A 9849-nucleotide genomic window follows, 5' to 3' on the forward strand; every position below is an offset into this window, starting at 1 on the left:
ACCTGGACTCCACCTCAGTCCTTTAAATTCATCGGCTCCGCCTTGGCTCAATGCGCCCTCAGCTCCACCGTTGCCGTCATCCCACCTGCTTCACCAGGCTCACTCGTCCCACCAACTCCGCCTTGGTCAGGCATCACCCTGGTTCCTCCTCAGGGTTTCTGGCTGCTGGTTGCACCTCTGCCTTTTTTTCCCTTCGGCTCCACCGGGCTCCACCTTCCCTCTGGCTCCACCTTCCCTCTGGCTCCACCGGGCTCCGCTCTGGCTCCACTGGCTCCGCAGCGGTCTTCCGGATCTCCGCCTCAGTCTCCTGAGCCGTCAGCTCCACCTTGGCCCTCCGGACCCTCGGTGTCACCCTGGCTCTGTGTCTCTTCGGCTCCGTCTGGTTATCCATCACGGCCGGTTTCGTCACAGAAGTTCATACCCCTGGTTCAATCAACCAAGCTTCATCCATGGCTCCTCCCTCCTGCGACGCAACGCTAGTACGTCGTGTTGACTGTGGCCTGGGACGTCATCAGGCCCCCTCTGCTCCTGGCTGTCCCCTGGCTCCTCCCACCCACCACTCCCCCATGGACTAATTCTTTGGACTTGTTTTTGTTTTGCCCTTCCTCTGGTCCTCGCCCTCCTCCAGAGCCCCCGCCCACCATCCGCAGTTGTTCCATTTATACGGCACTAGGACGCACCTTGCCGGGAGGGGGGCGAACAGTTACATGTATGCTCTGTCTTGTGTGTTTTTGGTTCAGTCCTTGTGACCTAGTATTCCCCAGTCTGTCTAATTAGCAGTGTCATTCACCTGTGCCCTGTTTATCACTTTTCTCAGGGGTTTTCAAACTGTGGGGCGCGCCTCCCCGGGGGGGCGCCAGAGCATACCAGGGGAGGCGCGGCGAGTGGTAAAAATTATAGCCTGATAATTCATTAGTTTAAATTAATAAATGTAAAAAGTTAAATTGAATATTGAAACTTAAAATATGTTCGCCAAATATCACCATGATTTTGAGGCGGAGGAGGACGAAAAGTGCCATCATTGCAGCCTGCGCATGTGCTTCAGTTATTGTGTGTGAGAGAGAGATCTGGTGGGAGCATGTTTAAATATCGTCACCTTCCTAAAATAATTGCCTAAGTCATTTGAAAATGAAAAGGACTTAGGCAATTATTTTAGGAAGGTGACGATATTGGCCTTAAAGAGGAGCAGTGAGTCTGAAATTTTAAGATGAGCAAGCCAACCTTTGTTGATATGTGTCAACGTTTGTCCACATTCCTCTCCTACGATGTTTACGTTAAAGGAGAACTCCGGTCAATTTTAACATTGAGCTCAATTTTTTGTAAATTTGGAGTGCTGTCAATACAGAGAACAACGACAAAAATCGGTGTTTATCCTACACTGTGTTATCCTCTTTTTAAAATGTGCACCCTGTTGACTTCAATGGGGCTAATTTTAAACCTGCTTTTATTTCTCTTATCATCCTTGATGTGTCATACAAGTGCCCAGCCATGTTGAGTGATTCCTTCAGAGTGAACACGAGTGAATCTGACTGCAGTGGATGTGAAAGATATTAATAAAAATGATGTTAATTCAACAAGCGCACAGACCTGTATTTAGTTCCTGTTTTCGGTCGAAGTCCAAAGTAGTCGATTGTCGAGTTCACGCGCGTGATCATAGGTAACTAAACCTATGCGCGTGAATTCGACAATCCGATATAAACTCTAGTCCGACATGATTTGTGCCTCTAAGGCCTGGTTTAGACAGGCTTAGATTAAGTCACAAGCTTAGTTTAATTAGGACATTTAATTCGCTTTTATAAACGTGCCATAGAAGAAAAGAATAAAACATTACTGGTGTGCATCTTGAGACAAAACAATGACACTGACATATTTTAAGATCAGTGCAAGCTGCTTTCAGTTAAAACAGCTCAGACATGTATTTTAGTCTGAGACTAGCCTGTGAAACCAGGGGTAAGGATTATATTTGGGGATTTCTTTAAATTCAGATTAAATCAGAAAGTTTCTCAATCTACTTTGTTTCAGCAGTTTCTGGTCCTATGTTTAAAGTTAGAGGACAACAGCGGAGCCATAAGTTATGTGTTTCTTTATACAGGCTAGATGTGGAATAAATATCTGTGTGCATTAAGCAATTGTTAAATGATGAGTAAATATTTACTGTAATATGTGTAATATAATATTTCTTTGTGACAATGGTGTAATTTCCTACAATGACTGTTAGTTTTTGTGATGCAATATTAGAGTGATAATTATAATGGTTTTGACTGTAACATTTTCCAATTAATTTTGTTATTAAACTTTCCCTAAAAGAAGTTACTGGACTATTGGATGTTATTCAAGTTCAAATCACACTCACATAGGAAGAAGCTAAAACTATAATAAGTTGTACAGATTGCTATCACACCATGCCTCTACACATCATCAGATTCCTGTTTGGCAAGTTTTCTTTTTGTTGTTAATAGCAACGACACGTAGCAACAGTGCTGATCTTAATGTTAGTATCACCATTTAAAGTTAAATATTACCAGGGTGTTTAAAGCTCATATGATTCAAATGTAAGATAGGGCCTACAGTTTAATTGTGAATTTCCGGTTCAGGTGAGGACAAGGGCGTAGATTTGGTATGAACATTGGGGGTGTAATGCTTAGATTTAAATATTGGGGGGGGGGGGGGGGGGGTATATAATATACCCCCCAACCCACCCACAAACTACGCCCCTGGGTGAGGTTATAATTCACTGCTGTTAGCAAAAATGCCTATGAATGCCACATTTTTTTAAAGTTTCTAAACCATTGTGTCTTGCATTAAGAATCAAAACACACTTAAAAAAAAAACTAAAAAACCTGTACACTTGTCATGATTCATGTCTGTGTTCCCCTGTCTTGTCCTATGTTTAGCAGTTCCCCGTTATGTTGATGAGTTCCCAGGTGTTTCTTACTAGCCACGCCCCCTTGTTATCTTAATCTAGTTTGCCTGTGTATTTATAGCCCTTGTGTTTCACTTGTTACCTTGTCAGTTGTTGTACATGTAATGGTTGCCTCTGTCTCTTATCTGTCTGGTTTTGCTCCTTTGTTCTCTGAGATCTGTTCTCTGTTTTATGTGCGACTTTATTAAAATACCCTGTGTATAGATCCTCTGCTTCGCCTGCTGTCTTCAATACGTTACAACACTTGCTTTGCCATTTTATAACCTACTAACCATAATTTGCCTCAGAGGACTTTGTATGCTTTGGAAAGATAATTTTTGCTGTTTATAACTTGACAAGAGTTAAAGGGATAGTTCACTTTGAAATTAATTTTTGATATGTTTTAGCTTACCTCAAGGGCATCCAAGATGTAGGTGTCTTTATTTCCACAGTATTTTCTATTTTGATATTTTTAGGTCAAACCGTTCTTGTCTGTCAGTCATATCATGCAGGTCTATGGGGTCCACCTCAAAGAGCATGCACAGAGAAGTCCAAATTAAACATGATTTAATGACTCGTAAATGTAAGTACACACTGATGGCCTAAGACACGAAACGAGCGGTTTGTGTGAGAAAACGAACAGTATTTATATAGTTTTTACCTCTTGTAACACAGCCACGTCCAAGTGATCTGAGAGCGCGAGCGCATCCTGGTGTGTGACGTGACGTGTGCGCAGACTGGTGCATAGATGTATACACTAGATGTCGCCTTGGCTACGGCAGTTCATTGGAACGAATGTCTTTAATGTGACATCTAGTGTATATATATCTATGCACCAGTCTGCGTACACGTCACACAGAAGGAAGCGCCCGCGCTCTCAGAGTACTTGGACGTGTTACAAGAGGTAAAAACGATATAAACACTGTTCGTTTTTGTCACACAAACCGCTCGTTTCGTGTCTAATTTCTCTACAGTGCGACAGAGAGTCGCATGGGTATGACGCAATCGTTAGCCTATTTTTACAAAAACTGCTTCTACGGGGCCATAACGTAAGATACAAGGTAATGGAGCCTTTTATACATTGTCGTGTTTCTTTAGAAATAAATAATGGACAAATGGAGTCTTTAAACGCCTCAGATGTAAAGTTATTCGCTGTCAAAGTGACGCCAAAATGAATGGGAGTCAATGGGATGCTAACAGCAGGTGAAGTTCTGCTACAATGGCGGCTCCCGCGGAGGCTTCAGTTTACGGCGGATGGATTACCCCCTTGGAAAAAATGGGCGTGCCAGATGAAGCCGCGACTCGAGGCTTGTGTTGTTAACGTGAAAATCACGTGACTAATGGCAAACGAGGCCTCGGTTTGTGTGGATACGTCACCGGTTTGTTCTGAGTGTCGCTTCCAGAAACTCGCGCCACCTTGTGGGTGTTGTCAGGAGTAGTAGACGCATGTGTGTAGTGTCAGAGAGTAAGAGAGTTAGCTCTCATTGTCATTGTTGTTATTGTGTCATATATGTGCTAGGGCTGTATATTATTACATTATATCAGGTTAGAATAGTTATAGTATATTGTTATTATTAATTAAAGTAGCTATATACTCTTGTAATCTTGTTATATTAATTCGATTATTTGGATTGGATTTTTAGATCTGGACTGCACTGCTTCTTGATTCGGATTGCCCTTTTTGATGTGTTTGCTTGTTGTTACTTTTCCTGGTAATGGAGCCAGCAAGAAAGAGGAAATCCTCCCCTGTCTGGGCTCAACAGAAGCATCAGTATCCTCATGTACCAGCTGGCACTGGCATTTTTATGTTCCCCTGAGTCCTCTGTTCTTTGTGAAAGGATATTTTCCAAGGCTGGAGAGGTTTTGTCCAAGAAGAGGAGGAATCGTCTAAAGTACCCAACACACTTGAAAAAAATTATGTTTCTCAATAAAAATCTATTGTAATCCGTTGCAGTTTGCTCCTCTATATCCACAGTCCCATAAACACAACACGGCACTAAAACTAGTAACAGTTCAATGCACAAAACCACCCAGAAACAATTAAACTTTCCCCACCCCAGACTATTGCAGTTTACTTTATTACACTCCCTCCAACATAAGCACTGCACTCGTGTCACTTTAGTTGTTCATACTGTCACTATCCAAAAATGTATGAATAATGAATTACTTGTGTGTGTGACAGTTGTTTCTGCACAAGTAAATTCTGACAAAAAAAGATACATAATTAATTTTATACCCAGGCAATGGACAAATGTCTGCTCAGATAGTTTTATTATTGCAAATGAAAGGTTACAGACATTAACAGTGAGAAGAAAATAAATGAAACACAACGGGGGCTATACGGACATCATAAGTCTGCTCAGGTCATTGGTTCAGAATGAATTCATTTGTCTGCTATATCTTTGCACAATAGCTAGGTGTCACTAGTGAGCAATGCTGAATGAAGCTGAGTAATGAACCTTTGGGTAAAGCAATGGGCTGCGAGGTTTGCAGAACAAAATGCATTAGTTTGTGAGTGATGTTTTGTATTTGCAAACCACACTGAGTTTGTTTGTGAATAGTTGGGTGTGAGTAAAACACGTGTTGTGTGTGTGTGAGGTTTTGTCATGATTCTAACTCCATACTGGAAGCCTCATTTTGCCATCACTACTCACAACACATCCTGAGCTCACTAGTGCAGGAACAAGTTAATAAATGATTCGACAACATGATCTGGATCGACAGGAGGAAGAATTAATCCTGCCAGCAGAAAGTCTCTCTCCCCAACTAACGGATCCATGTCTGGTTATATCCTTGCTCCTCCCCTTCACCATCCAATCACGTCAGGCATCCGTCGATTGGTCACAGCTGGTCCGAATACCTGTAATAAAATGACAAGGCAGAGAGAGACAAAGCAAAAGAGCGGAGAACAAAACCCAGACACACACTCTCAAATGTATAACAAACCACAACAACAATACATCCTCAGACGTAACAGCATGAATAAAAACTAAAGCAGCTAGACACATTTGTTTGTGTAATTTAATTAATCTGTGCTCATAATTGTTAACAGTAATGTTTTTAATGTACACACTAAAATAAAATACACTGTAATTAATTTATATACCACAGTATAGTGATAACTAGGCTACAAGACAACCATTGACGTTGGCTTGAGAAAAGTTTGAAAATAGATTTAATATCTTGGAAGTTTGAAGATTAATGTTTGAAGCGGTTTTAAAAGCTTGAAGTTTAGGTTTTAAGGCCATGTAGTCTCTACCAGAAAGCAGGATATTACGTATAGTTTACTAAGTTTAGTTTACACAGTAGATTAAGTTTAGTTTACTGCTATACATAGGCGGAGGGTGAACTAACTCCAGGGTAAGGCTAAGATGTGCGCTTCCCCTTGATGCATTTAAATAGATTTCCTACCACCAATAACCATGTAGTTTTAACCAACGTGTCGCCTAGCAACAACTTAAACGTCACAGTATACACGCTCCCGTTAACTCATCTGTTATTAACACGACTATACGTTTACAAACTGTTAATTTTATCAAAAAAGCAAGCAGTATGCCTGGCTGGCAGCCAATATAAATAAACATTCCCTTACCTAATGCAGCAAAATCCTGCGTTTAGACCTGGCATCATATGCGTTGATGATGTCCTCGTTGTTTAGTTTTGTGGTTATGTCACTCTCAATATGCAGCAGACTCAAGGATGAAAGTCTCTCCTGGCCCATTGTTGAACGCATCCAATTCTTTACGCGTCGCATAGCTGAAAAAGATCTCTCGCATGTTGCGGTCCCCACCGGTAATGTTAGAGCCAACTTGAAAAGTTTTTCGAAGTTTGGATAAAATCCAGTCGAGAGTGCCTCCTTAACGAAGTTAGGAGATGTGTGACGTGAGTTCAGTTTCAGCAAATTCATCTCAGTACATGCCAATTTAGGGTTGATAGAGAGGGTGGTCGCGTATTTATTTAAAAGAAAATGCGCGCCTTCTGGGTCACATTTTAGCACTGCATCCACACTCTTTGCTATTCCCATGGTCTGGGTGGAAAACCGGGACTGACACTCACCCAACAGGGTATCCAAAACAGGAAAATAGAGCTGTTGGGCCCATTTATCTTTCATGCTTTGTGTGATGTTTGTTTGGTATTCTCTTTGTCCAAGGGAACTTGTGACAACAGATGAATCCAACGTAGCAGTTCTTTTCACAGTTCGCTTATGTGTGCGATCGCGTTCATCTTCACTGACTGAAATGTCAAGTGAATTACAGAATGCTTCAATCTCCATCCATATTTCGTCCCACTTTTCAGTGGTCCTCATGTTCTCAAGGCCGTTTACTGTAGATTCCATGACACTTGAGGCCTGAGATAGTGTCGTGTCTTTCTTTTGTAGTGCCTTGTGCGCAACATGGATCAAACTGAAAACATGGTAAAACACCAAAAGACACACACAGAACGTGGCCTTCTTGAGATGGCTTAAGAGACCGGATGCCTCAACAAACCTACGATAAGGGGGAACAGAGAGCTCGGAAAGAGTGGAGAGCAGGGCTCTTATTGAAGTCTTGACAGCTACTATGTTTTTCCATCGACACGCCCATCTCGTGTCGCTGAGTGCTGTCAGTTCGGCTTTAACCCCGAGCTCCTTTTGGTGCTGCTGGTATGCATGGTGTGTGCCTGGTTGTGAGAAAAACACATACAGACTCTCGAGGATGTGAAAAAACGTAGATGCTGTACGATTTACCTTGCATGCATCGACCAAAACCAAATTCAACTTGTGGGCCATACAGTGAATGTACACCGCAGATGGATGGTCTTGACGGAGTTTCTGCTGAACTCCGTTAACGTGACCGGACATGACAGCCGCTCCGTCATAACTTTGTGCAACAATGGGTAAGGTGTAGATTCCACACGCATCCAGAAAGTGCTTTATGTGTCCATAAATTCCAGTAGCATCAACTCTTTCAGAACAGTCAACAAATCCTAGAAATCTTTCCTTTATCTCCAGCTTCTCTGTGTACCTCACACACACGGCCATTTGTTCCTCTTTAAAACTCCGTGCTTCGTCCACTAGAACAGTAAAAAAACCATTGTTTTCGATGCCGTGGATTATTTTGTTTTTGACTAAACCAGAAGCAATTTCTAAAATTTCATTTTGTGTGTCAGGGCTCGTTAGATTGAACGGGGCCTTTAATCGAGCAGAGAAAGCATCGTCACGTCTGGCGTACCAGTCACACAGCTCCAAAAAGTTCCCACGATTTGCAGAAGTTTCTCTCTCGTCGTGCCCTCTCAGTGCAAGTCCTTGTTTTCCTATATAGAGCAATATGTCAACAATGGATGCTGCATATTCCCTATTGGTCTGCACTGAGGTCCTGTGAGATTCACTTAACTGTGCAGCGATGGAACCAGTAGCTTTGGTTTGCTCAAAGCAGTGCCACTGATCACTGCACTGGCGATGTGGTGCTCCGTCTGCGTGTTTCTGTAACTTTGCTAATATATTCTTCCAGTCACATACTCCATTTGCAATAAAAGCAGGATCTCTGTATGCACCACTAGAACTGCACTGAAACAATCTACATGGGAAGCAGAAAATCGCGTCTGCCTCTTTGCTGTATTCAATGAATGAATATGCCTTATAGTAATCGGACGAAAATGACCGGTTCTGCTTTCCGAACAATGTTTTTGGGTATTCGGGCAAGTAGGGTTGTGATGGTCCAGTTTCCTTTGTGCCCAAATCCACAGGTGTGCTGCTTTTATTGGTAACACGAACACACTCAAATATCCGTTCACAAGGCCTGATGCAGCCAGACTCACCGGCTGTAACGTTATCTGTTGATATTTGTGAAGACGAGCTTTCTTCTGAGTTTTTGCCAGATATTTGCACACTTGAACTGGATGGGTAAGGGCTGTTGTTTAGATCGTTGCAGCTTGAAGTCTTTGTCTTGAAAAATGTTCTTATGTCCATTATGTCAACTAAATTGGCTGCACGCTCAAAATTAGCCTGATATCCTAAATCACTTTTTTTTTTCTAAAGCACATAAACCCGCGTTTTTAGGCGAGTACCGGATATGGGTGTCAATTTTTTTTTTTAAATGAATGAATTTGTAATTAAAGTGATCACAATTTAATAAAAACATTGTAATTTATTAATTATATTGCTTTCATTTATTAAAAAATTGTTTATCGGAAAAAAAAATCCTGCATAAATGAATTGTCTCTGCGCGTGCGCACGCCATGCAATTTACGTTTTCCACAGACCACAGCTGAGCCAGCCCAGCCGCGCTTATTATTTGGTTTTGGAGTGGATGAAACTGATCATAGACCAGCTATTATGGGCAACTTGTCTTTATAAAAGCAACTAGTAGTAGCAGGGAGGCTGCTTTTGACGGAGAAAATTTCACTCGAATTGTATATTGCTAGTCTCAAGTCCGTGGCCAGGGGGAGGCTAAGCCTTCCCCAGCCTTACACACGCTCCGCCTATGCTGCTATAAAAGCATTAGAGAATCGGCCTAATTGAAGTAAAACCAGAAATTTTGTGCAGTTGTTTCAACTTACATTTATAAGTTAAAATAACAATTATAGGCTACTTGTTAATTCAACAGAAAATTTAGTGGAGTTTTTTAAACATTTTTGAGTTAAAATAACATTTGTTCATTCAACTTTCAGTCTAAAATTTCTTGTTGTCTGGACAATCTATTCATCTCTACACGAAAAAATAATAAGTTGAAATGAACAAATAAGTAAAAAATATTTTTATAGTGTACAGGGTTTGAAACAGCTTTCCCACATTGTTTGAGATGAGCAGCGTTCAGGTAAAATGGGCCGGCTGATCAGCAATAAAACACATTTAATTATTTTATAATGTAACAGTGTAACATTGGATTTAAATTACATCAAAACATAAATTTCGTTCAATTTCTCTCCCTATATTCACCCATGCTCCTCTTATCCTCTCTTGCCCACCG

The sequence above is a fragment of the Phoxinus phoxinus genome, assembly GCF_949152265.1.
Source record: "Phoxinus phoxinus genome assembly, chromosome: 22".
Taxonomy (NCBI): domain Eukaryota; kingdom Metazoa; phylum Chordata; class Actinopteri; order Cypriniformes; family Leuciscidae; genus Phoxinus; species Phoxinus phoxinus.